This window comes from Odocoileus virginianus, chromosome 10 (genome assembly GCF_023699985.2).
Source record: "Odocoileus virginianus isolate 20LAN1187 ecotype Illinois chromosome 10, Ovbor_1.2, whole genome shotgun sequence".
Lineage (NCBI taxonomy): Eukaryota > Metazoa > Chordata > Mammalia > Artiodactyla > Cervidae > Odocoileus > Odocoileus virginianus.
Genome location: NC_069683.1, coordinates 43689337 through 43712423, shown reverse-complemented (window position 1 = coordinate 43712423; position 23087 = coordinate 43689337).

Here is a 23087-nt window from a genome sequence, read left to right as displayed (position 1 = left end):
TGCATAAAAGTGAAAAGTGAAAGTGAAGTCTCTCAGTCCTGTCTGACTCTTAGTGACCCCATGGACTGCAGCCTACCAGGCTCCTCCGTCCATGGGAGTTTCCAGCAAGAGTACTGGAGTGGGTTGCCATTGCCTTCTCTGTGAAAGATGGCTAATATTGGATAATTAAAGAGTATGAAGGACAGTAATTTGGAGAATCTACAATTTTCTAGACCACATCTTATGTGATGTATGTATACATGTATATTAATTCATATGGAAACCTATGATGTACTATTAACATATTCATTTTGTGGATGAGTACACTGAAGAACAGAGAGTTTAAATAACACAGCTAGGAATTGTCAGAGTCAGAATTTGAACCCAGAAAGACTGGCTCTTAACCACTGTACACTAGAACTCCTGATGGTAAACAAGGCAGGTAGAATAGGACAGGCTAGATGGAAGAGTCCTGGCAAAGAAGCAATTAAGGCTGAGTAAAGGATGGGAGGTTAGCATTCTTTTATTTCACCAAATAAGTGAATCATTTCATGAAAATCTTTCTGCCATTTACCAGGTTTTGAAAACAAGTATTTGATGACCCTCACACATTCAGCCCTAGGAAGCTACAACAATGGGTTAATTTTGTTCCTTGGGCTGAATTTTTTTTTTCCCCCCCTGGTAAAAATAATATTTAATGCAGAGCTCAGACCATTTGATTTATGGCCTGTTTGAAAATCCTTTTCATCACTGTATATTTTACCAGTAAATATTTAATCCTTGGCACCACATGCCACCCTGTTTATTAACTTTAGAGTTCATATTTTATAGTAAACGAAATTCTAAAATGTCGTATGAAGAGAAGGATGGTTCATCCACATAGTCCACTAAGAACTACGCCCATTGTGCCGAAAGGATCCCCAGTAATAACACGCGATCACTGTTTTAATGATTGGAAACCTTGATCACTATGAAAACAGAAGTTTCTTTAGTGATAATATATCTGTGTTACCTTGCGCTTGCTCTGGAATCCCAAGGTTTCATCCCGAACAATTGTTTTATGCCCGAAACATGACCAGAATAAACGGCCTGGTTAGAGGCTTCAGGCCTTCGCTTGGGTGGCCCCAACTGTCTAACGATTCTGTTTTTCTGTCTTTGAGGCTTTGGTTTCAAAAACTTAAAACCACTAGACTCAGAAAAGATAAATCTTTCTCAGTTTGCTTCAGAAAATCTAAACCCAATAAAATCTACGTCGGTGGCTTTTGGAGAGAGTTACTTATCTGTCTGTCAGGAATGGGCCTTTGGGTTCCCCCTGTTTTCCTCCTAGACAGCTGGAGTTTTGCTCTACAGATTGCTTCTAAACCATCTCTTTGAGTTTCCTCTCCTCTTTGCCTTGCCGCAAACCCTCTATTGTAAAACATTCTATACTTTGCTATATTCTGTTTGCGTCATTCACTTTGGAGGAACTGCCTTTTTTCCTACCTCCCCCCTCGTGGTTGAAATCATAAATGAATCATAAAAATTCAAAGTTTTCACAAAATGACTATGAATAAAAACTCAAAGTTTAATATATAGAGGGGTTGCTCATCTTTTATGAAGACTCACCCGGTTTTAAGACGTTAGATGCACAATTCTTTATACATATCTTAATTTTCAATATACTATCATCTCTTTTTTGTGTGATTTCAATTTTTCTTATTTCCTTATCATTATTACAAACCATAAATTGTCTCACTTTTTGAAGAGAGGAATATTTTCAGGAAATTGTTTGAAGAAATATCAAAGCTATAAGGACACCCCAATCCTAATAAATTATAAAAATAACCATTCATGAACTGGTTTGAGTGTTGTTTGCTCATTTAGTAAACATCTGATAAAAAAGGATTTGCCAAGAATGTTATATGTGTGTGTCTGGTAATGCATGTGATAGCATGTTATAAAGCTTAAAGAATTTTATAGAGTATCAACATTATTGTGTATAGTAGGCACTTTTTTCCTTTTTTTTTTTTTTTTTTGCTGCACTGGGTTGTCATGGCAAGTGGGCTCACATTGAGGTGTGTGAGCTTCTTTTGTAGTGGAGCACAGGCTCTAGAGTGAATGAGCTCAGTAGTTGTAGCGGGCATGTGGGATCTTAGTTCCCTGACCAGGGATCGAACCCATGTCCCCTGCATCAGAAGGTAGATTCTCAATTACTGGACCACCAAGTTAGTCCCAGTAAGAGTTCTTTTAAAATACCTTTACTAATTGACTTATTGGGTTAATGAACATTCTTCACTTCCTATATAAGACATTCTGAATGATGTTCATAGCAGAGTGAGTATTTATAACTAGTAGTCTACTTTCTAGTAAGACTATACAGTTCTGTTCAGAAAAATTATGTTTTCACTAAGAGTCAGGTCAGTTGAATTTATTCTCAAACCTATATATTCCAGTTGTGCTTGAAATTATAATTACAAAATTTAAATTGATATTATACAAAGCAATGGACTAAACTTTGTAAAGCTTGCCAGGTGGTGCTAGTGGTAAAGAACCTGACTGCTAAAGCAGGAGACTTAAGAAATGCAGGTTTGATCCCTGGGTTGGGAAGATCCCCTAGAGGAGGACATGACCACCCAATTCAGTATTCTTGCTTGGGAAATCCCATGGACAGAGGAGCCTGGTGGGCTACAGTCCATGGGGTCGTACAGAGTCAGACACGACTGAAGCAACTTAGCACATAGCAAAACATGCATGTAAAAAGGAATTTTGGGGGGCTCCAAAATCACTGCAGATGGTGATTGCAGCCATGAAATTAAAAGACACTTACTCCTTGGAAGGAAAGTTATGACCAACCTAGATAGCATATTAAAAAGCAGAGACATTACTTGGTCAACAAAGGTCCGTCTAGTCAAGGCTATGGCTTTTCCAGTGGTCATGTATGGATGTGAGAGTTGGACTATGAAAAAAGCTGAGTGCCGGAGAATTGATGCTTTTGAACTGTGGTGTTGGAGAAGACTCTTGAGAGTCCCCTGGACTGCAAGGAGATCCAACCAGTCCATCCTAAGGGAAATCAGTCCTGGGTGTTCTTTGGAAGGTCTGATGTTAAAGCTGAAACTCCAGTACTTTGGCCACCTAATGTGAAGAGCTGACTCATTTGAAAAGACCCCGATGCTGGGAAAGATTGAGGGCAGGAGGAGAAGGGGATGACAGAGGATGAGATGGTTGGATGGCATCACCAACTCAATGGACATGGGTTTGGGTGTACACCAGGAGCTGGTGATCAACAGGGAGGCCTGGCGTGCTGCGGTTCATGGGGTTGCAAAGAGTCAGGCATGACTGAGTGGCTGAACTGAACTGATATGAAAGCAGAATTAAAATATTTTCAAAAGATTAAATAAAGACACATTGCTTCCCAAGATTACTATTGATTTAGGTATGGGTGAGACAACCATGAGAATTCTGATTTTAAAATCTGAAATTCTACATTTAGCTTTCTTTACACACAACTTTGAGCTTCCCTGGTCATTTGGATAGTAAAGAATCTGTCTGCAATGTGGGAGACTTGCATTCAATCCCTGGGTCGGGAAGATCCCTTGGAGGAGGTCATGGCAACCCACTCCAGTATTCTTGCCTGGAGAATCCTCACGGACAGAGGAGCCTGGCGGGCTATAGTCTGTGGGGTCGCAAAGAGTCTGACACAACTGAGTGACTAAGCACAACACAGCACATAGAACTTAAAATTCTGGCTTCACTTTAAAGAAATAAAAACTGGCAATTGTAGGTAATGCTTTAAAAGTATATTGGTTTTTCAACCAGCAACAGCAGATTACACATCCTTTTCAAGTTCACATAGAATATTCACTGAGATAGACTATATCCTGAGCCATAAAATACACCTTAACACATTAAAAAGAATAGAAATCATACAATGCCTGCTGTCAGACCACAATGGAATTGAACTGAGAACAGAAAGATAACTGGAAAATCCCCAAATATGTGAAAATTAAACAACATATATCTAAATAGAACATGGGTCAAAGAAGAAATCTCAAGAGAAGTTTTAAAATATTTTTAAATAAATGAAAATAAAAATACTTATCAAAATGTGTTTTGATAAGATGCAGTGGCAGCAGTATTTGGAGGGAAATTTATAGCATTCTAATATATGAATGCAAATATTAGAGAAGAAGAAAAATCTAAAATCAGTAATCTAAGTTTCCACCTTAAAACTAGAAAAAGAAGAGCAAATTAAATTCAAAGCAAGGAAAAGGAAATAGTGAGAATTAGAGCAGCAACCAAATTGAAAACAGGAAATCAATAGATAAAAATCAACAAAACCAAAAGCTGCTTCTTAGAAGATTGATAAAATTGGTAAGTATCTAGCCAGGCTAACTAAGAAAAAAATAGAGAGGGCACAATAAAATCAGCAACAAAAGAGGAACATCACTAAAGAGCCTATGGATATTAAATAGAGAAATAAAGGAATACTATGAACAACGCTATGCTCACGAATTTGCTAACTTAGATGAAATGGACCAATTTCTTGAAAAACACAATTTTCCAGAACTCATATTAGAAGAAACAGACAATCTGGATAGACTTATATCAAAGACATTAAATTAACAATTAATAACTTTCTAAAACAGAAAACTCAGGCCCTGGTGAGTTCATTGGTGAATTCTGCCAAACATTTAAAGAACAATTGATACAACAACTCTACACCATCTTTCAGAGGATCAAAATAGAATATTTCCTAACCCAAACTTATTCTATGAGGCCAGCATTACCTTAGTACCAAAACCAAAGACGTCACAAGAAAACAGATAACTCTAGACTAATATCTCTCATAAACATAGATGCAAATTCTCAACAAAACTTTAGCTAATCAAATGTAATGATGTGTTGGGTTGGCCAAAAAGTTTTTTCAGGTTTTTCCATAAGATGTTACAGAAAAACCCAAACAAACTTTTTAGCCAACTCAACATTAAAAGGTTTGTGCGTGCGTGCTTAGTTGCTCAGTTGTGTCTGACTCTCTATGACCCTTTGGACTGTTAACCTGCGAGGTTCCTCTGTCCATGGAATTTCCCAGGCAAAAATACTGGAGTGGGTTGCCATGTCCCACTGCATTTCCTGTTTCTTGCATTGCTAGGCAGATTCTTTACCCACTGAGCCCCTGAGGAAGCCCTGAAACATTTATATATCTTGAATGACTAAAATTTATCCCAGGTATGGACTGGTTCAACATTTGAAATCAGTTAATTGTCAAGCTGACAGTTTTTCTCAACTTGATCTATCGGTCCCATACAATCCCAATTAAAATTCCAGTAAGTTCCTGGGGATTTCAACAATGTCCACGTGGAAAGGCACAAACCCAGAGGGGCCCACCCAATCCTGAAGGGTACTCACATGCAAAAAACATCAAGACACAGACCTTACACCCTTTGCAAAAATTAAGTCAAAATGGATCACAGAACTAAAAGTAGGATGAAAGCTATAAAACTCATAGAAGATAGCATAGGTGAAAATCTGCTTGCCCTTGTGTATGGCGGTACCTTTTTAATTTTTATTTTATGTATTTATTTATTGACTGCACCATGGGGCATTTGGGGTGTGGGATCTCAGTTCCTTGACCAGGAACTGCCTCTCACTGTAGTGGAAGCGTGGAGTCTTAACCACTGGACCACCAGGGAAGTCCCTGGCAATGACTTTTTAGATACAACACTAAAGGCACAATCCATGAAAGAAATAATTGATAAGCTGGGCTTTATTAAAATTAAAAATGTCTGCTCTGCACAGGACAATGTCAAGAGAATGAGAAGATAAACCACAGACTGAAAGTAAATTTTTTCAAAAGACATATCTGATAAAGGCCTATTATCCAAAATATATAAAAATTCAGGAAAGGAAAAAAACCTGATTAAAAACTGTACCAAAGACATTACTAGACATTTCACCAAAGTAGATATATGGATGGCAAATAATTATATAAAAAGATGCTCTATATCATGTATCATCAAGGAAGTGCAAATTAAAATAATAATGAGAAACCATTCGATACCTATTAGAATGGCCAAAATTCAGAACAGTGATGACACTAAATGCTAGTGAAAATGTGGAGCAAAATGAACTTAAACATTGCTGGTGGGAATACAAATAGGTATAGCAGTTTGCTTGTTTGTTTGTTTTTTTCATAAAACTAAAAATATGCTTATGATACAAGCTAATAACTGAGCCCCTTGGTATTTACCCAAAGGAATTGAAAACATATGTCCACATAAATACCTGCACAGTGCTATTTATTGCAACTTTATTTGTAATCCTAAAAACTTGGAAGTAACTAAGATGTCCTTCAGTAGGTGAGTAGGTAAATAAACATGTTTTCTCCTGACAATGGAATATTATTCATCACTAAAAAGAAATGAGCTCCCAAGCCACAAAAACCTAACAGCATATTACAATGTGAAAGAAGCCGATCAAAAAGGTTAGATACTGTATGATTCCAACTATTGCATAAATAATACACTTTAAAATTTAAGACTTTATTTTTTAAGACCAGTTTAAATTTCACAGCAAAATGAGGGGAAGGTTCTCTCTCCTTACATGCATAGTGCATTATTTATGCAGGAAAAACTAGGCAGAACGTTGATCAGCAGATCTGTATTCAAAGAAAAAGTTGTACCTCAGTAAGACTGGTAAATAAGTTTACATTTCTATTTACTTTTAGTTAGAATTAATCTTTATGGTACTTTTTGATAAGTCCATATCTATAAATCCTCAATTTGAATGAATTTTCTTTTATATAAAATGTTTATTGATTTTGCTAAGTCAGGTCCTAGTTGATTTTGTTGCATGCTAACTTAGTTGCCCCATAGCATGTGGGATCTTAGTTCCCTGCCCAGTGATAGAACCCAAGTCCCCTACATCGGAAGGCAGATTCTTAACCACTGGACCACCAGGGAAGTCCTTTGAATAAATTTTCTGATTGCCAATGAAACTATGGGTTTCTACTAGACACTGTTTCTGTTAGCTATCAATGTTGGACAGAGCTTGATCCTAATGAGGCTAACCTTGTGTGATACATTCTGACCAATGACTCCTTGCGCTTCATCACTCAGTCGTATCAGACTCTTTGTGACCCCAACTGCAGTTCGCCAGGCTCCTCTGTCCATGGGATTCTCCAGCCAAGAATACTGGAGTGAATAGCCATTTCTTTTCCTGGGGATCTGCCTGACCCAGGGAGCGAACCCAGTTCTCCTGCATCACAGGTGGATTCTTTACCATCTGAGACAGCAGGGAAACCATGTCAATGACTCCTAAGGCATGGGAATATCTGGACACTGGAGAGAGCACCAAACAGTAACTTAAGATCTAAGAACAAACACAAGAAGCTTGTCTCTCTGGTGAAAGAGCCTCCTTATGTTCTGGCATGGTATGACTCCTTAGATCTGGACTAAATCAAAACCAGTGGGAAATTTGGCAGACCAGTGGCACTGTAGCCTGCGAGCCCAGATGTCAAACCAAATCAGGTGAGATGTTGACCTAGGATGAATGATGGTTCTGGAAGTGGAGGGAAAATATGAATCATAGTTGAAGAAAGAAAACCAAAAGGTCATATCCAGGGAAGTGGAGCCAAATGCTGGGTCTAAGGGCTAAATGAGGTTGTAAATGGAAAAATGAGTCAAAGACATAAAACTTGCATGACTGGAAGCTGGATGAAAAGTTTTATGTGAGATTAGTCATAGCCAAGGCTGGGATCAATGAAGGTGTTTGAGAGACCTAATTTTCCCACTCCTCTCCCCCCTGGTCAATTTTTATTTAACAACCAAGTACATGCAAAGAGGCTAGGGAAGGTTAAAACATAATATTTTACTATTATATTTATATAAAATATATTATTATACATAAATTTATTCCATTTTGTTGGAGATGTAAATTTGAATGGGTTTAATTTTTCTATAACTGGTCTCTGTGTAAGGTTGTTCAGTTGCTAAGTCATGTCCAACTTTTTGGGACCTCAGGAAATGCAGCACACCAGGCTTCCCTGTCTTTCACTGTCTCCCTGAGTTTGCTCAAAGGCATGCCTATTGAGTTGGTGATGCCATCCCACCGTCTCATCCTCTCTCCTCCACTTCTCCTACCCCAATCTTTCCCAGCATCAGGGTCTCTTCCAATGAGTCAGCTCTTCGCATCAGGTGGCCAAAGTAGTATTGGTGTAAAGTTGAATTTTCTTTTCATCCTAAATAGTGACCCACTGAATATTATCTTGGCCTTTCTCTAGCCTCTTCTGCTTTTGGATATGTAAATGATTTGATATCTGTTGCTGAAAAGCAGTACTTTCATCTTAAAGCTTCCATCTCATATTCTATCCAAAGTGATCTTTTCTCTTCCACCTAGAGCTGGGACTTCACTGGGGGAAGGGTGAGGGTGAAGGTTGTATGGCCTGGCTCTCAGGTAACTCTACCGGTTTCCCTACTCCTGGCAATGGTTTCTCGGGTGTTGGCATAGGAGAAAGAGGAAAAGAATATAACTCTGCTCTTCAACTGGGCAGTGTTGCAGTCCTGCCCTTGGGTGGTCCTGACGCCTGTTCTAGCTCCTTGTCTGGGAACTCTTAAATACACGGATGGTTGCTCTCACATGCCTTACTGATGAGGAACCCCTCCCACAGCAGCTTCCCTAGTCATTGGTGATGTCTTGCAGGACTTGGCTGTATCTTCTGCTGACTCCCAGGAGGTGGTACCATGCTTCACTTCTCTGCTGTTCTGCGGTCCTCAACCTGCTGTGTCAGTTGTAGGGAGATTGTAGCACTTAATCTCTGCAGCTCACTGTGGCCCTCAGACATGTGGGATTATTTTTTGAATCTCTTCAAAACTGAGAACAAAGGATGCTACTTCTGTCCCCACTCACTGGTAGCCTCCTGCCTTGTCATCGCTCCCGAGTTCTTGTTTCCACTACACCCAGGAGGCCAACCATGTCTTCTGGTGAAGCAGATGTCCAGAAATGTAATTATTAAATACTTGTCATCTTTTACCGATACCTTCAAACTTTGCAAAGCGATTCTTTCCTGGTTATGGGGGAAAATTCCTCTGAGATGAGGCAGGGAATAGCTCCTCTTCAAAAGCCTGGCAATGACCCTGAACAACTTCTTTCAAGAAGTTCTCTCCTCTTATTGACGGGGCTTAACAGGGGGACTGTTTCTGGCGGAGCCTCTGAATCATGGTAGCGATGAGTCTGAATCACTTTTTTTCCCCTTGTTTATCGATTACTTAACCATTGGTGATGTAGAGCACTTTTGTGGTTCCAGATAATCTAGATAATTTTAACCTGAGAATAGCCAAGTATAAATTGCTGAGTGCAGGCTAATTCATTATACATTTCTTTGAACTCAATTTAGTGTAATATTACAGCTTTTCTACTGCATACAAGTGCTGCGGGGTGACAAAGGGTCATTATTCCAAGCTTCAAGGTGCTCTAGGCAGGTAGAAATAATTTTTATAAATATGTAATTTATTGTGGACTGTAGCCCACCAGGCTTCTTTGTTCATGGAATTCTCTAGACAACAATACTGATGTAGGTAGCCATTCCCTTCTCCAAGGGAATCTTCCCAACCTAGGGAATGAACTCAGGTCTCTCACATTGCAGGCAGATTCTTACCATATGAGCCACCAGGGAAGTCCAGTTTATTATTTTTGGAAAAGCCATTAGATAGGTAGTCAGAAAATTTCTTTTTGGAGGGCCTTGCCACAAATGTTGAATCTGTACAACTTTTAGCAAGTTGCGTCAGCTCTCTTTGTCCCAACTTTCTTTTTTCTAATAATAGGATACTGGGCAAGTTGATCTCCAAGGGCTCAGTTCTGATTTTCCTTAACAATATGAAACATAGCTATCTGTTTCTTCCTGTTCATGTCCTGTGGCATTAAGGATACCCTCCCTAGTTACTTTCTGCTTTAAATGTTTTACCCTTTTCTTGAAAGATACATAACTCCCCAAAATTTAAGAATTACTGCAGTGAACATTCTCCCTAATCAGTGAAAGGAAATGATGTCCTGAAGATGTTATAAGTAGTGCTGAATCTAGACAACCAAGGAGAATTGAAGTCTTAACAATACAGGTTTTCCAACCCATGAGTATGATATGCATCTCCATTTATTTAGATCTTTGATTTCTTTCACTATGTTTTTCAATTTTCAGTATTCAGAGTTAGCACATATTTTTAGAAACACTTATACCCAATATTGGACTTCCTAGGTGGTGCTAGTGGTAAAGAACCTACCTGCCAAAGCAGGAAACTTAAGAGATGCAAGTTCGATCCCCGGGTTGGGAAAATGGGAAGATGCCCTGGAGAAGGAAATGGCAACCCACTCCGGTATTCTTGCCTGGAGAATCCCATGGACAGAGGAGCCTGGAGGGCTATAGTCCATGGGACTTCAAAGAGTCGGATATGACTGCAGTGACTTAGCACACACACATGCACACCCAGTGTTACAGGGTGTTTGTTTTTTTGGTGATTTTGTAAATGGTATTTTGAAAATATTCAATTTCCTCTTATCTGTTAGTAGTATATAGACATAAAAATGTTTCTTATATTAACCTGAAACCTTCCTAAACTCACATATTGATTCTAGTAGCTTTTTAAAAAAATATCATCTGTGAATAGAAATAGTTCTTTCCAATATTTTACAACTTTTATTTATTTTTCTCATCTATTGACTGGCTAAGACCTTTGGTATGATGTTGAATAGGAATAGTGAGAGAAGACATCCTTACCTTGTCCCAAAACTTAGGAAGAAAGCATTCAGCCTAATACCTTTAAAGTTTTGTATATAAATTGTTGAGAATTTTTATCATGAAAGAATGTTGCATTTTGTTAAGTGCCTCTTGAACACATGTTGAGGTCATCATATTTTTTCTATTTTAGCCTGTTGATATAGTGAATTTCATTGACTTATATTTGACTATTAAGCCAGCTTGGGATTTCTAAGATAAAGCTCTCTTGATCATGATGTATTATCCTTTTTACATATTGTTATATGTGATTTATTCACATTTGTAAAGAATTTTTGCAACTTGTTCATGGGATCAATTGTACTATAGTTTTCTTGTAATGTTTTTGTTTTGGAATAAGAGTAATGCTGTCTTCATGCAATGAGTTGGAGACTATTTCAATTGCTTCTATTTTTTGGAAGAACTTGAGTAGAGTTTAGGTTATTTCTTTTTTATTAAAATTTATATATAAGTAATAATACCATTTAAGAATGTTAAAAATATGGACTTCATTACTTTTTCATGCTTTATTGCCTTAGTTGTATATCTCAGAAATATATCAAATACTTGTGTAGTTTCTTTATTCTTTTAATGAGTGCCTCTAGCATTTCACCATTAGTATACTGAAATATCATATTAGTTTGATATAGTTATTGTGTTAATGAATTAAGTCTCACTTTGCAAAGGTTTGTTTCTATCATAGATAGATTTAGAAGTTTATCAAATTACTTTTCAACATTTATATCTAACAGCTTTATTGAAATGCAATTCATATACCATACTATTTACTATTTAAAGTGTAGAATTCAATGGTTTTCAGTATACTCAGAGTTCTGAAACCATTGCCAGAATCTAATTTTAAAGTTTTTTATCATTCCAAAAAGAAACTCCATGCTCATTAGTGGTCGCTCCACATCTCCATCTCCCATATCCTCTGACAGTAATTAATCACCTTTCTGTCTTTATAGATTTGCCTATTCTGGGAATTTAATATAAATGGACTCATAATATACATTTTTTGTGTGTCTGGCTTTTTTCACTTGGCATGATGTTTTTAAGGTTCATTCAAGTTGCAACATGTAACAGTATTTCACTTCCTTTTGTTCTCAAATGATATTCATTGTGTAGATATATATAGTTTGTTTATTCATTTATCAGTTAATGGATGTTTGGGTTTATTTCTACTTTTGTTTATGCTGTTTTGATATGCATGTATATGCGTACATTTTTCTTTTTCTTGAGTATATACCTAAGAGTTGAAGTGCTAGGTCATATGGTAACTGTATGTTTATTATCTTTGGAGATTGCTAGACCAAAGCATCCTTCCTATTTAAAATTCTGACCAGCAATGGATGAGAGCTTCAATCTAATTCACATTCTTGTCTGTCTTTCTTATCTATCCATCCTGTGGATTCTCAGTGGGAGTCCTTTATCAAATATCTGATTTGCAAATATTTTCCCCCATTCTCTGGGTTTGTCTTTTAACTTTCTTGATGATGTCATTTGCAGCACAAAGGTTTCTTATATCTATCAAGTCCAATTCATCTAATTTTCTCTTTTGTTTTTTTGTGTTGTTTCTGGTGTTGTATCTGAAAAATCATTGCCTAACCCAAGGTCATGAAGATTTTCTCCCTTTTATAAAAAGTTTTATAGTTTCAGTTCTAACATTCATGTCTATAAATATGTTTTGAGTTAATTTCGTGTATGGTGTAGGAAGAGGTCCAATTTTATTCTTTTAAATGTAGATATTCATTTTTTCCAGCACCATTTGTTAAAAAGACCGTTATTTCTCCATTTAAATCTTGGCATCCTTGTCTAAAATCAATTGGCCTTAACTGTAAGGGTGTACTTCCAGCCTAATTCTATTTCATTGGTTTATATATCCATTTTTATGCCATTAACACACTATTTTGATTACTGTAGCTTTGTAGTACATTTTGGAATCAGGAAATGCTGTTGTTCAGTTGCCCGGTTGTGTCCAGCTCTTTGAAACCCCATGGACTGAAGGGCACCAGGCTTCCCTGTCCTTCACCATCTCTTGGAGTTTGCTCAAACTCATGTCCATTGAGTTGATGATGCCATCCAACCACCTTGTCCTCTGTCATCCCCTTCTTTTCCTGACTTCAATCTTTCCAAGCATTGGGGTCTTTTCCAATGAGTTGGCTCTTTGCACCAGGTGGCTAAAGTAATTGGAGCTTTGCATCAGTTCTCCCAATGAATATTTGGGGTTGATTTCCTTTAGGATTGACTAGTTTGATCTCCTTGCTGTCCAAGGGACTCTCAAAAGTCTTCTGCAGCATCACAGTTCAGTTGTGATGCTGGCATCAATTCTTTGGCCCTCAGCCTTTTTAACTGTCCCCTCTCACATCCATACATGACTACTGGAAACCATAGCTTTGACTATATAGACCTTTGTAAGCAAAGTAATGTCTTTGCATTTTAATACACTGTCTAATTTTGTCATTGCTTTTCTTCCAAGGAGCATGCGCCTTTTAATTCATGGCTGCAGTCACCATCCAAGGTGATTTTGGAACCCAAGAAAATAAAGTCTGTCACTCTTTTCATTGTTTCCCCATCTATTTGCATTGAAGTGATGGGACCGGAAGCCATGATCTGTTTTTTGAATGTTGAGTTTTAAGCTTTTTCACTCTCCTCTTTCACTTTCATCAAGAGGCCCTTAAGTTCTTCTTTGCTTTCTGCCATAAGGGTGGTATCATCTGCATATCTGAGGTTATTGATACTTTTCCCAGCAATTTTGATCCCAGCCTGTGATTCATCCATCCTGGCATTTCACATGTGTACTCTTCATATAAGTTAAATAAGCAGGGTGATTGACATACCTCTTTCCCAATTGTTGTTCTGAACTCCTTTTCCAGTCCATTGTTCCATGTCTGGTTCTAACTGTTGCTTCTTGACTGCATACAGGTTTCATAGGAGACAGTTAAGATATTCTGGTATTCCCATCTGTTTCAGAATTTTCCACTGTTTGTTGTGATCCACACAGTCAAAGGCTTTAGTATAGTCAATGAAGCAGAAATAGATGTTTTTCTGGAATTCTCTTGCTTTTTCTATGATCCAGTGGATGTTGGCAATTTGATCTCTGGTTTCTCTGCCTTTTCTAAATCCAGGTTGTACGTCTGGAAGTTTTTGGTTGACATAATGGTGAAGCCTAGCTTGAAGGATTTTGAGCGTTACTTTGCTATCACGTGAAATGAGTGCAATTGTGCAGTAGTTTCAACATTCTTTGGCATTGCCTTTCTTTGGGATGGGATTGAAAACTGACCTTTTCCAGTCCTGTGGCCACAGCTGAGTTTTTCAAATTCGCTGGCATATTGCATGTAGCACTTTAACAGTATCATCTTTTAGGATTTGAAATAACTCAGCTGAAATTCTATCACCTCCACTAGCTTTGTTAGCAGTGATGCTGCCTAAGGCCCACTTGACTTCACACTCCAAGATGTCTGACTCTAGGTGAGTGATCATACCATTGTGGTTATCTGGGTCATGTAGATCTTTTTTTGTACAGTTCTTCTGTGTATTCTTGCCACCTCTTCATAACATCTTCTGCTTCTGTTAGGTCCATATGCTTTCTGTCCTTTATTCTGTCCTTTATCTTTACACAAAATGTTCCCTTGGTATCTCTAATTTTCTTGACGAGATCTCTAGTCTTTCCTATTCTGTTGTTTTCCTCTTTGCATTTCTTTGTATTGTTCACTCAGAAAGGCTTTCTCATCTTTCCTCACTAATCTCTGGAACTCCGTGTTCAGATGGGTGTATCTTACCTTTTCCTCTTTGCTGTTAGGTTCTCTTCTTTTCTCAGCTATTTGTAAGGCCTCTTCAGACAACCATTTTGCTTTTTTGCTTTTCTTTTTCTTGGGGATGGTTTTGATCACTACCTCCTGTACAAAGTTATGAACCTCCATCCTTAGTTCTTCAGGCACTCTGTCTATCAGATCTAATCCCTTGAATCTATTTGTCACTTCCGCTATATAATAGTAAGGGATTTCATTTAGGTCATACCTAAATGGCGTAATGGAATCAAGAAATGTAGGTCCGTCAAAGTTCTTTTCTCAAGATTGCTTTTTGTCTGTTCTTGGTCTTCAAAACTTGTTGATATAACAATTTATATGGTGACTGTTCTAATAATCATCATTATTGATCATCATTTTTGAAACCATAAAGGAAAAAATTAGGATATTTGACCACAAAACTCTGTATGTGACAAAGTATTGTAAATCAGTCTGAAAGGCAAACAAAATATAAAAATATTTGCAAATTATGTGAAAGCCAATGCACCAATATGCTTTATAAAGCATTGCAGTAAGTTAACTAGTAAAATTAATGTAGTAAGGAACCAGATAAACATTCAAGTTTAGAAATAGCACAGGAAGTGAACACATAATTTATGAGAGAAATTCCAATGGCTACTTGCTAATTGGAATAAGCAATTAGATAAGGTAATTGCTTATCTAAGCTTATTGCTTAGATAAAAAGTTCAAGTTCATAATAATGAAAGAAATTGGTATTAAAACAACAAAATATTTCTTTTTCTCACCTTCCTAATAAGCAAGTGCATATATTTTTCAGTGACAATAATCAGTGCTGGTAAAGATTATTTAAACAGAAACTCAGGTCTTATTTCTGGCAAGTGAAACTGGAGCCACCTCACTGGTGAGTGATTTGGCAGTGCTTGTTGACAGTCATATATGCTCACATTCCTTGATCAAGTAATCTCATCTCAAGATTTGCTTATTGAACAAAAAAATCAGAGAATTTTGCAGAAATTTATGTACAAGCACATCACAGTATTAGTTATTGTAGTGAAAAACTGGGAAATAAAGTGGTTGACTAAAGGTGAATAATTAAATAATTGCAGTTTAGTTATATAAGTAGATACCATAGAGACATTAAAAATAAATAATTCAAAGTAAATTTATGAGACAAATGCTCCTGACTTAATAAATTTTTAAGAGCATTTTGTCTCACCTGTAGTATTTGGTGGTACACAACTATAAATGCTTTCTTTTTCCTCCATTTATTACCTCCAATCATAGTCTATAGCTTATTATAACTGAAGAAAGTCTTCATAATTTGGGGCTTTAAGTCCTCTAAAGCCATGTGAAAAATCGAATTCAATTGACCATATTTTAAAATATCTTTAAGAGTTGTATGACCCAAGTAATAACTGAATTAAGCAAAAATCCCATTAAACTCAAGGGTCTTTGTCTCTAGCTTATGCAGACGAACTTTCCCATGGGAAAAAAGTAAACATCAAGAACCCAATAAGATAAGCTTAAAAGAGAAGCTGAATCTGGAAGTTTCTTTTGCCCCAAAGGTGTCCTTGCTCATATAAACTATTGTTTTGATGTGAGTTGTAGGGTATAGAAATAAAATCCAGAGCCCAAGAAGATGAGGAGTCTCATAGGAGCAATAGGGCTTCCCAGGTGGCTCAGTGGTAAACAATCCATCTGCCAAGTAGAAGACACAGGTTTGAATCTCTTTTTCAAGTACAAAGCCTAGCATGCTGTCAGAGATAACTCAGCCAACAAACAAACACCAAACTGACATAGATCAGAACTGACAGAAATAAAACAGATCAAGATGGGAAAATTTATGTAAAGATTTAGATACTGGAATATCAGACACAACCTGTAAAAGAACCCGTATATGTGTCAAGAAACAGAAGAAAAGTTTAGAAATGGCTTCAATTATAGGATATTAAAAACGATATTACAAATTTGATGAAAAACCAAGTAGAATACCCCTAGAAGTACAGATGCCATAACTTAAAATCTCAATGGTTGAACAACAGATTAGCCACAACTGAAGAAACAATAATTAGCAAACTGGAAGATAAGCCAGAAGAAATTATACAGTATGCAATATTAGGCAACAAAAAGATAGAAAACACAGAAGAAAGAATAAGAGACATTTAGGACAGACTAAGAAGGGCTAAGAACTTGAATGTTTCTCGAAAAAAAATAGAAGAAAGAAAATGGGACAGAGGCAATATTTAAAGACAGAATGGTTGAAAAAAATTTAGAACATCTGGAAAACACGAAACCACAGTTTTAAAGGGCTTCCCTTGTGGCTCAGCTGGTAAAGAATCTGCCTGCAGTGTGGGAGACCTGGGTTTGATCCCTGGGTTGGGAAGATCCCCTGGAGAAGGGAACGGCTACCCACTCCAGTATTCTGGCCCGGAGAATTCTGTGGACTGTCTAGTTTCATGGATCCCAATTCCATGGGGTCCCAAATAGTCACTTTAAAAGGCCCAATGAATCCCAACAGGATAAAAACAAACATACAAACAAAAAGCCCCCTGCACACAACATACTAAAACTGCACAACATCGGAAATAAAAGAAAACTCTTAAAAGCAGGCAGGGCAAAAAGATATACTATTTTTAAAGAAATAAGAATTAGTCTGAAATTGACTCCTTAGTAGCCAAAATGTAAACCAGAGGGTGAAAAGGAAAAATGAAAGTGTTAGTTGCTTATTCGTGTCCAACTCTTGTGACCCCATGAACTGTAGCCCACCAGCCTCCTCTGTCCATCAGATTTCCCAGGCAAGAATACTGGAGTGGATAGCCATTCCCCTCTCCAGGGGATCTTCCTACCCCAGGGATCTAATCTGTGTCTCCTGCATTGCAGGTGCATTCTTTACCATTTGAGCCACCATGTAGTGGAATATTATTCTCAATTTGATGCCACAGCTGAGTATATCTTATTCAGGAAAAGTATCTTTCAAGATGAAAGTAAAGGTATTTTCAAAGAAACAAAAACTGAGTTTGTCACTACACCTTCTCTAAAGGATATTCTAAAATGTATTCTTCATGCAGAGAATTTATTTTAGGTAGAAGTTCTAAAATGAAAGAAGAGTAAAGACAATAGTAAATATATGGTAAATGTAAATTAGTATAAAGCAAAAATAATATTGACTTATGACTTAAAATATCATAGAATTAAAAATACATGGCAATATCAGTATATATATATTTTGGGGAAAATAGTTATAAGGTCCACAGATCTTTCCATTTTTCAGGATGAGGATAAAGCTATTTATTAGTTTTAGGTTAACTACTTATAGAAATCTAGTATGTAACTTCCAAACATAGGAAAGAAATGATGAGATAATATATAATTTACTAAAAGTAATAGAAAGGAAAGTGAAAGAGAGATGAACAAACATGACAAAATAAGCAAAATAAAGCAAAAATAAGATACTAGATTTAAGTACAAATATATGAGTGATAACATTAATGAAAATAAATTCTCCAAATTAAAACATTTGAATGCATACCATCTTCAAGAGGCACATTTAAAATCAATGATATAAAAAGACTAAATCAAAACTTTAGAAAGAGAAATACCATGTAAATACAAATCAGAACTAGGAAATATGTAGTTTTGTTAATATCAATACAATAGAGTTTAAGTAAGAAGATAATAAGAAAGAGCATCTCTTTGGCATTCAGTTCAGTTCAGTCATGTCTGACTCTCTGCGACACCATGGACCATAGCACGCCAGGCCTCCTGGTCCATCACCAACTCCCGGAGTCCACCCAAACCCATGTCCATTGAGTTGGTGATGCCATCCAACCATCTCATCCTCTGTTGTCCCCTTCTCCCAGCCTCAATCTTTCCCAGCATCAGGGTCTTTTTGAATGAGTCAGCTCTTTGCATCAGGTGGCCAAAGTATTGGAGTTTCAGCTTTAGCATCAGTCCTTCCAATGAACACCCAGCACTGATCTCCTTTAGGATGGACTGGTTGGATCTCCTTGCAGCCCAAGAGCTCTCAGGAGTCTTCTCCAACACCACAGTTCAAAAGCATCAATTTTTCGGTGCTCAGCTTTCTTCACAGTCCAACTCTGACATCCATGCATGACCAATGGAAAAACCATAGCCTTGACTAGATGGACCTTTGTTGGCAAAGTAATGTCTCTGCTTTTTAATATGCTGTCTGGGTTGGTTATGACTTTCCTTCCAAGGAGTAAGCGTCTTTTAACTTCATGGCTGCAGTCACCATCTGCAGTGATTTTGGAGCCCCCCCAAAATAAAGTCAGCCACTCTTTCCACTGTTTTCCCCATCTATTTCCCATGAAGTGATGGAACCAGATGCCATGATCTTAGTTTTCTGAATGTTGAGCTTTAAGCCAACTTTTTCACTCGCCTCTTTCACGTTCATCAAGAAGCTCTTTAGTTCTTCTTCACTTATGCCATAAAGGTGGTGTCATCTGCATATCTGAGGTTATTGATATTTCTCCCAGCAATCCTGATTCCAGCTTGTGCTTCTTCCAGACCAGCGTTTCTCATGATGTACTCTGCATAAAAGTTAAATAAGCAGGGGGACAATATACAGCCTTGAAGTACTCCTTTTCCGATTTGGAACCAGTCTGTTGTTCCATGTCCAGGTCTAACTGTTGCTTCTTGTCCTGCATACAGATTTCTCGAGAGGCAGGTCAGGTGGTCTGGTATTCCCATCTCTTGAAGAATTTTCCACAGTTTATTGTGATCCACACAGTCAAAGGCTTTGGCATAGTCAATAAAGAAGAAGTAGTTGTTTTACTGGAACTCTCTTGCTTTTTTAATAATCCAGCAGATGTTAGCAATTTGATTTCTGGTTCTTCTACCTTTTCTAAAGCCAGCTTGAAAATCTGGAAGTTCACGGTTCACGTATTGCTGAAGCCTGGCTTAGAGAGTTTTGAGCATTACTTTACTAGCGTGTGAGATGAGTGCAATTGTGTGGTAGTTTGAGCATTCTTTGGCATTGCCTTTCTTAGGGATTGGAATGAAAACTGTCTTTTTCCAGTCCTGTGGCCACTGCTGAGTTTTCCAAATTTGCTGGCATATTGAGTGCAGCACTTTCACAGCATCATCTTTCAGGATTTGAAAAAGCTCAACTGAAATTCCATCACCTTCACTAACTTTGTTCATAGTGATGCTTCCTAAGGCCCACTTGACTTCACATTCCTGGATGTCTGGCTATAGGTGAGTGATCACATCATGGTGATTATCTGGGTCATGAAGATCGTGAAGATCTTTGGTAGTGTTACAACTTAAATTTGCCACAAAGGTATAACAATTGTATTTTTAGAAAACTTATGTTGGAGAATAGCTGATTAACAACATTGTGTTGATCATTTTAGGTGGACAGCAAAGAGGCTCAGCCACACATATTGTTGTTGCTGTTCTTCAGTCGCTAAATTGTCTCTGACTCTTTGCAACTTCATAGACTGTAGCACACTTAACAACCCCATGGATTGTAGGCTCCTCTGCCCTCCACTATCTCTTAGAGTTTGCTCAAACTCATGTTCATTGAGTTGGTGATGCTATCTAATCATCTTATACTCTGCCGCCCACTTTTCCTTTTGCCATCAATCTTTCCTAGCACCAGGATCTTTTCCAATGATTTGGCTCTTAGCATCAGGTGGCCAAAGTATTGGAGCTTCAGCTTCAGCAGCAGTCCTTCCAATGAATATTCAGAGTTGATTTCCTTTAGGATTGACTCTTTTGATCTCCCTACTGTTCAAAGGACTCTGGAGAGTCTTCCCCAGCACCACAGTTAATAGAATCAACTCTATACATGTATCCATTCTCCCCTAACCTCCCCTCCCGTCCAGGCTGCCACATAGCACTGAGCAGATTTCCCTGTGCTATACAGTTGGTCCTTGCTGATTATCCACGTTAAATATAGCAGTGTGTATATGTCGATCTGAAACTCCCTGTCTCTTCGCCCAATTCTTCCCCTCTTGACAACCATAAATTTGTTCTCTAAATCTGTGAGTCAAACATGCAACAATTTTAAATTCACAAGTGCCTAATGACACAGCCTTACAAATATTAATATATAAAGTAAAAAATGGACAGAACTACTAGGAGAAATCAGCAAATCTATAATTAGAAAGATTTTAACTCTTCATTTTCAGTCATTAAACAATTAGAAAACATGCTCACTTATCTGAAGGGTCCCATTGAGCACAGAGTTCTTTAGGTTTAGACAGAAATACATTTTTCTCAATTGAGAGGGAGAAAAATGAAAATTCTAATCAAGTTTAGAAGAAAGATGTGCATTTCTGAGAGTAGTCAGAGGATCAAAAGCTTTTCATAACACTTCAGAGAGGGGGTTTTGTGTTATAGTCGGGGTGTCTGAGAAGAATTGTTATCAGTAGACATCCATGGTGGCAAGATTTCTTCCCAGCCAGGACCTCTGGTTATAAGGAACCATGGTTAGCTACAGTGTCCTGCTTCATGAGTAGGCAAACTCAAATAAATGTCTTCCTTGAATGATGGTCCACCTCTTAACGCTAGGAAAATATTAAATGAAGGATAGAAATATTTAAGAGAATAAAATCCATAATATTAATAATTTTGTAATAATAAAGGACCTGCATACATATTTCATATACTTTAACTGTTTTATAGAATGTATCTCTTAGATTCATTGCATTATAACTTCAGTTTGAATAATATGATTGAGTAATTAATTTAGACTTGCAGGTTTGAGTTGAAATGTTATGCAAAGTATTAGACTATATAGGAAGATTTTAGGGTCACCATATTTTTAAATTATAAGAATTATTTAATATACATAGGAATTATTTAATACTCATAAAGGTTCTGTTTGTGGAGTCACAGAACTGAGTATTAGAAAGGAATCAGAACATATTACATCTACAAATTTAGCTTAACATAGTTAAAGTGCCTAATTAACTATAGTCATAAGTGGGAGCAAACATTATTTATAGATCCTTAAAAATTATTGTTAAACTTATCAGACATATAAATGACTCTATAAGATTTGTAATTTGAACTTAATGGGGTGTTTGAATTTATAAGTTAAGTAAATTGAATATCAGTCAAACCTTTTAAACCAAAAATAATCTTTTCTATGGGCAGAAGCTCCCTCAAGAGCATTAAAACCCTTCATGTGAAGATGTTGAAACTTCCCTTTTTTGCCTCTGCACAATGTCTTGGGCAGATACCGCTCCTATTCATTTTCAGTTACTAGCAAGTGCAGTCCCATCCAGGGAATTTAATTTGTTTTAAAATTTCAATTTAATTTCCAATTTAATGCTCATCTCCAATCTTCCTTCACCCCAGCAATTGCAAAGCTTTAGCCCAAAGCACTGTTTTTTTCCTTCTTGCTCCATCCATGCCATTTGGATCTTCTTTCTGCACTGGCCTGGTGGGAGAACTAGGTCTTCTGTCTCAAAGGAAAGGATGAGAAAATGCCACACACTTTCCATGAGGCTTGTGAATCATATTTCTAGTCAATTCTTTGAATCCTAACCCAAATCCTTCTGTCAGTAATCTTTTTATGCACCCACCAGTCTATATAGCATGTTTTTGTGTGTATGTGTGCATGTTACATGATCGGGGCAGAGAACCGTGAGAAGGTACCTCACTCCTAACAATTTCAGCTTTTTCTGGAGGGAGGTGGGCGGGAACTTAGGGTACTTGATTGGCCTTTATCCTCAGCATAAGTTTCCAGCTGCCAATTACAGGGTAATAGGAAGAAAAGAGAATCTGAGCAATGGTTAACTATCTCTGAAGAAGTGGGATCATTGATCTTGTTTATCTTTATGTTAAAAAAAAGTTTTAAATGGCATCTAAAAGAGATATGAAACTTGAGTTCTTTTTGTAATAGTTGTAGAAATTGTACACATATTGGGTAAAGTATGAAAGGATTTTTAACTTGAAGAGGAAGAACTGTGTTTTGTATACTTTGAAGTTAAGAGATGTCTTCTCTTGAGTGTCTTCTCAAGAGACTCTTGTGATTTGGGTCTTTGCACTCAGTATTCAAACATTCCCAAGTGTCTAGAGTGCCTTTCAGGCATCTGAGGTGATTACCTTGAGAAGGAAACTATGAGGGGAAACTTCTAATGGGAGACAACGAAGCAAAGTAATGATTTCCTGAGTGAAGGGCTAGCAGGTTGGAGGCAAAGGCTGTTGTGTCCTTGAAAGGAGCAAAAAGCCAGCTTCTCCAGGATTCCCTTCATCAGCTAAAGGGTGTGGGGAAATCACATACATGGCTGAGAAACTTGAAAGCAGGAGAGGATGGGATGAGGACACTTAGAACACCTAGTATTACCCGACAAATTACTCATCTCCTGTGGATGGTCTCTATGACGTGAGCGTTACTTCCTGTCTTATTTTTTAAGCACCTGGTGATCCACACTGAGGGTTGTTGGAGGAAAGACACAGCAGACTGGCTGATGTCAGAGGGATGAAAGAGGATGACATGTCAGCAACACAAACATTAGTTTCTGCATCTGACTGGCTCTGACTGTGAAAATGTCAGAACTGGGCTCTGCCCCTAGATGCTGAGGAGGTGTGATGTTAGGGCCGATGACACAGACGAAGTCAGC